Raw genomic sequence first — 5,638 nt, forward strand, 5'->3', positions numbered from 1 at the left:
TGGCCTTGCTGTTCCCAAACCTCCAAAGCCTCTAGATAACACTCTTGTGCCCAACCCAACCTGAAATGTGGCAGAAATCTCAGAGATGGAGTTAAGGTTCCCAACCCTGACATAGGGTTGGGGCAAAAGGTAAGTTTATTGGTCTCATTATGGAGAGATCTTACCAGGGAAGAGAAAAAATAATATTTAAATAGGTCAGAAGTAAATGGACTACCATAATTATATACCCATCTTGTTTAAACAAGTGCAAAAATTTGTTTGGTTCAGTATCTGCTAGATGAAGAAAATTGCCGGAGAGAGACTTTGTGGAGAAGGAGAAACCCACACGAGCACTCAGCAGGCTGAAGCCCCTGATATTTGTGTTTTTAATGAAGCACACAGCCATGGCACAAAAAACCAAGCCTTCTCTCTTTTCAGTGAAATCCTTAGTGAAAATACAGTGCCAAATATCTTGTCAGTTTCTACAGCAGTTGGAATGTAGGACCTGAAATAATAGGTTTGGTCCTTAGTGGTTCATCAGCCTCAAGCTAAACTTTTTCAGAGTGAGGCCATATGACAGGAAAAGGAGAGTAAAGATTCGTTTAGTAATATACTTAAAAGATTGTGGGATGTGAATGTGGGGAGAATTGCAGCTGAGGGGCATGCTGTAGAAAGGCAGGGGAGCAAGCAGCAGCAGAGCACTGCAGGGTGATGCTGTTGCTGAGATAGAGCAAAGTGCTAATGACAGAAGCCAGGAGAGAAGACAGCACGGAAATGGAGATGGGGAGGCATGCCTGAGGAAACTGCCGAAAGCCAAGAGACAGGTGGAGAAGGAAGACATGCTTTGGTGGACAAGGAAGAGAGTGGGCAGGAGGTCACCAGTTGGCAGAGAAAGAGAGTAAGTAGACTAGTCTCCAAGGTAGGACAATACCTGTTATCTGAAGATTGATTCACACTATAAAATGTGCTTGTTAAAACATTATCATGATATTATTCACAACATCACTTGGCACTCGACTCCCAGTCCACTGATTTTTTTGTTAAAATCAGTGATTTTAACACTATGTTAAATTGCCCATTAAGACGGAGGAGGGTGTTAGATTTGGGTGGATGATTGTTGCTGCTAAGAAGGCATTTTTTGAGATAATGGAAGGAAGATGAGGAAAAGCATCCTTTCTCTACACTCTTAGTAATTTTGGAGAGGTCAACTCAAAGAGCTGAGGAATGGAAATCTTGGGACCAGTTATTCTAAGATTTTTTGTCTTTTTTCCTAAAGTGGATAAAAGTAGACTTTTGAGGAAAAAAATTGGGAATTTTTGAGAGGAGAGGTTCAGTAATGGGAATACGTGTTCAAGTACCAGAACTCTATGTAAACTTATATAAAACGAAGGTCATAAAACATGGATCTAAGCCTGTTCTTCTCCCTAATTCTTTTTTGTGTATCAGTATCAATTAAATGCACATTACTGCAGTGAAACGTTGCGATCAGTGGTTCTTGATGAGTTGTGTCATTCAGCAGAATTTTGAAATAATAGCACAGGGGTAGCCTGGGTAACTTCTGCCAACTTTGATTTTGCCTGTAAAACAGTAGAAACGAAACAAACAGAAAAACAAAAAGACCTATCACCTACTGACTTCATCATTTCTGAAAGAAAAGATATTTTAACAGAGCCAAAAAAATATATATATTAAAAAGGGGAAAAGAATTGATTCAAAAACAAAAGAAAACAAATTGAATAAACTTAACTCTGAAAAATTCATTTTTTTACCCTAAGTTTCTCTTTTTTTCCATATGTTGGTGAAAACTTTAAAATGGATTGGCTGCGTTCACCCAAAGGCGTTTGGAAACTATTGGTTTAGCTTATAGTGTGCTGGGTCTGCAAGGGACAATGAGATCATCAGCCCGTCTCCTAACTGGACAATTGAATGAGCCAGTCCACCAGGTCTTTGGCAATTTGTGAGAGTCCACAAACTAGGGTAGCAATAAAGACCGATCTTGTGTCCTGGCCTCTTAATTTCCATTCCTAATCCACTTCTCTTTGTCACATTTTTACAATACCATCTCTGATAACACTAGATTTGACTAAGTCTGGCTTTTTTTCCTTATTCATTAAGGAGTTGTCACAGCTTGGTTCTCTGGAAGCAGATGCTGAGGTAGTGTTTGAGATATAAGATATTTTGTAGGGACCAATGCCTCTAAAACGGGCGAAGAAGCGGGATGGGACAGAGGAAGAAGTTGAACTGTGACAAGGTCTGAAGCCTCAGCTACCTCACTGGGGCCATCTGGAGTGTGTAATATCCGTCCGAGTTGTTCTTTTCTCTTTCCAAATGGCTCAAGCTTTGGACCCACCTTTTGTGAAGTTACAGGATGTGGGCTGTCCCAGGAGGATGTGATTTGCAGTGAGGTGGATCTCTGTGGCTGAAATAGACCCAGAAGGAGCTGAGAGCTGGAGGCTGTCTGCTGACCACATTTCCTGCACCTGGACGCTGAGTCCTTTATTAAAGGGAAAGTGGGGCAGCGTTTCTCCGTGTTTACCACTAGTGACTTGTGATTAGTATTTAAATGGTTGGAGTAAAACTCTCAGATTAGTTATTGGATTGTTTTAATCAATTTTTCTAGCCTGCCTAAATAATTCACATCTAATCCTTTTACTCCAAGATTTTTTATTTCAGAATTATTTCACCTCTTCTTTTATTTCTGGATAATGATTTTGATTCTGTATTTTACCTTTAGAGATACAAACATAAAGAACACATATAAATCTAATAGTTAATCAACCATATGGAAATTCATCAATAAACACTTGAATGAATAAATGAATGAAAGATTTTCTTTCATAAATATTTCATTATGTTATAAACTGAAAAATGGAGTGTTGTTGGAAAATTTCCTGAGTTGCAAAGTGATGTAGGGTTTATTATATTTGTTAAAGTTTTTGAGGAATTATCTTGTGATTGGCTTTAAAAAAATGGAGTCATTTTGTCAGAAAGTGTATGTCTTCAATCTGGAAATACTGCATTGGAAATGAATTATTGTGAGATAATTTTTTCTTATATTCAATTTAATTAGTATATAAACTATAAAAAACATATTTGAAGTGTAAGCCTATATACCTATTCAGTTTATTGGATAATCATCATTTTTAGAACGACTTGATGAAGTAAATCAAGTAGACAGATAAGACAATTCCATAAAGAAAATATCAACAGATCATTAAAAATCTATAAGAGTATCATAATAATAAACTTCCTATTCTGTAGCTCTTTGATGTCAAACATAATGGAAAGTGAGTTTATGTTTAATTATTTATTTTTGATTCACTGATATTTTATATAGTAAATTTACATGATAAATTCTAGTATGCAAAAAGATATGACCTGTTAAATATTTATTTGGTAAAAAGAAGTTTTGAATAAAATTTACAACTAATTATGATTCAAGACACTCCCGTTTAGTCATGTATAAAATAAAGACTGAAAATTTGAAGTATCTTTCAAAATGTTATGAAGTTATAGATCAGGGTCTGCCAGTCTCTTAAAATTACTTATAAATACTTATACTTTTAATTTAATCTACATAAGATAGATTTATGCCTATTTTATCTCAGAGCGTAATTTTATTGAAGTATTAATTTTGCCAAACAAAAGTCAACAGTAGGATGGTTTTTCGGGGTACTTTTTAGTCTCTTAGTAAAACAGACAAAAACAAGCACCAACTATAATTGGCCACTTCACTAGAAGAACTAACTGTGTCTAAAAGATATTTCAGGTTGAAATATTCAAAAAGTATATTTCAAACAACAGAAGAAAACCTTCTTATATCAATCATGCCTCTCCTCTTGGACGACTTGGCTGATTCAACTCTCACAGCTGGGGCAGAATTGATTCCCCTCTTTTTAGATGACAAAGTGCACATTGTGTGATGGAAGGTTGTTAAAAATTGCTGACATTAGGGTCTATTGTGTTGTTTTATGATGGCATTCCAGGCTTTGAAACCAAAAACACAGAATGGACGAGATGAACAGTGCACTATAACTGCAGATCGTCTTCTTTTTTGGATGAGATACTTTTGTCAAGAATGGGGTGGTCTGGGAAAACGTAAGCAACTGATAGCAGTTGTTAAAATTAAGAGATCTTCACCTAAAATATTTAAACGTTGTTGTATAAAGGTGCCTGGATCCATTTCTGGTCACATACCATTTTGCAAGTTTGGGTTACTCGGTAAAACTCAAAGTTTTGGTTGCTCTAATTTGATCTCAAATTTTTAAGAGGAAAGGAGAATATTCAAGTCTTGTAATCTGGGGAAGGACAGACTTGTCTTTTAGAACATTCACTCAGATGGTGGTGCAGAGGATTGGCAAATTAGATTTAATCCAGAGAAACCAGTTAGAAACTTCTGCAGTATTCAGGTAAGAAAGCTATAAAAGAAAAAGCCACTGGTTATGGATTTGGAGAAGAGGAGATTAATGTAAGAAACACTAAGACGGGTCATCTACAAAATACTTAGGTTGTTCAAAGTGTCAAACTCATGAAATTCCAAGGAAAAACTGAGGCCTGTGCCAGACTGAAGGTGACTGAAGAGACATGACAAATAAATGTAACAGGTGATCCTAAAGATGAGCCCTGAGCTAACATCTGATGCCAATCCTCCTATTTTTGCTGAGGAAGATTGGCCCTGGGCTAACATCCGTGCCCATCTTCCTCTGCTTTATATGGGACACCGCCACAGCACGGCTTGACAAACGGTGCGTCAGTCTGCACCTGGAACCTGAACCTGAGAACCCCAGGCTGCCAAAGCGGAGCGCGTGACCTTAACCACTAAGCCACCTGGCCGGCCCCAACAAATTGCTTTCTTTATAAAGTACATTGGGGCAATTGGTGAAAGTTGAAAGCATCTGAGGACTAGATGGTAGCAATGTATCAATATTAATTTCCTGATTTAGATGGTTGTATTATGGTTGTATAGAAGAATATCCTTTTTTTAGGAAGTGCACACGGAAGTATTAGGGGGTATTGTGGCATTAAGTCAGCAACTTAATCTCGAAAAATTCAGGAAAAATTGTACTTTACTTACAACTTTCTGTAAGTTTGAGATTGTTTAAAATTATTAAAATTATTTGTTTTTACAATGATGCTGTAAAAACATATATCGGTGTGATACAATATTGTAAAAACAATGTTATGACAATTAGGAAGCTTATGGAGCAGAATTGCACTTGAAACTAGTTGTAGTACATACATAATTCATAATTATGTTTTTTAAAAAGGCTATGATTTCAACCAATTGAAATTTAAGCTGGGGCTGTTGAAATTTACATGTATTTTTTATATATAGGATTATATTTTAAAGGGGCCTCTGCAAAATCTGCAGCCACCTTCTTCTGAAGCCCTCATTTTCTTTTTGGTTTGCTGCTGTTAAGTCCACCATCACTCTCAGCCATTCATTGCAAGGACCATATTGTTCTGTTTTGCTCTCTTCTTTTAATCATCTTCTTGTCTACTTTGTCTGGCCTCAGTATGGCTGACACATCACTCACATCTTCTCTAATCCCCATATTTCAGGGAATGCGTTCTCTATCCTGGTCTTCCAGTACAATAACCTCTCTCGTTTTTGTTTATTTACTCAACAAACATTGAGTACCTTTTCAACAGGCCCTCT

The sequence above is a fragment of the Diceros bicornis genome, chromosome 8 (assembly GCF_020826845.1).
Source record: "Diceros bicornis minor isolate mBicDic1 chromosome 8, mDicBic1.mat.cur, whole genome shotgun sequence".
NCBI classification, from domain to species: Eukaryota; Metazoa; Chordata; class Mammalia; order Perissodactyla; family Rhinocerotidae; genus Diceros; species Diceros bicornis.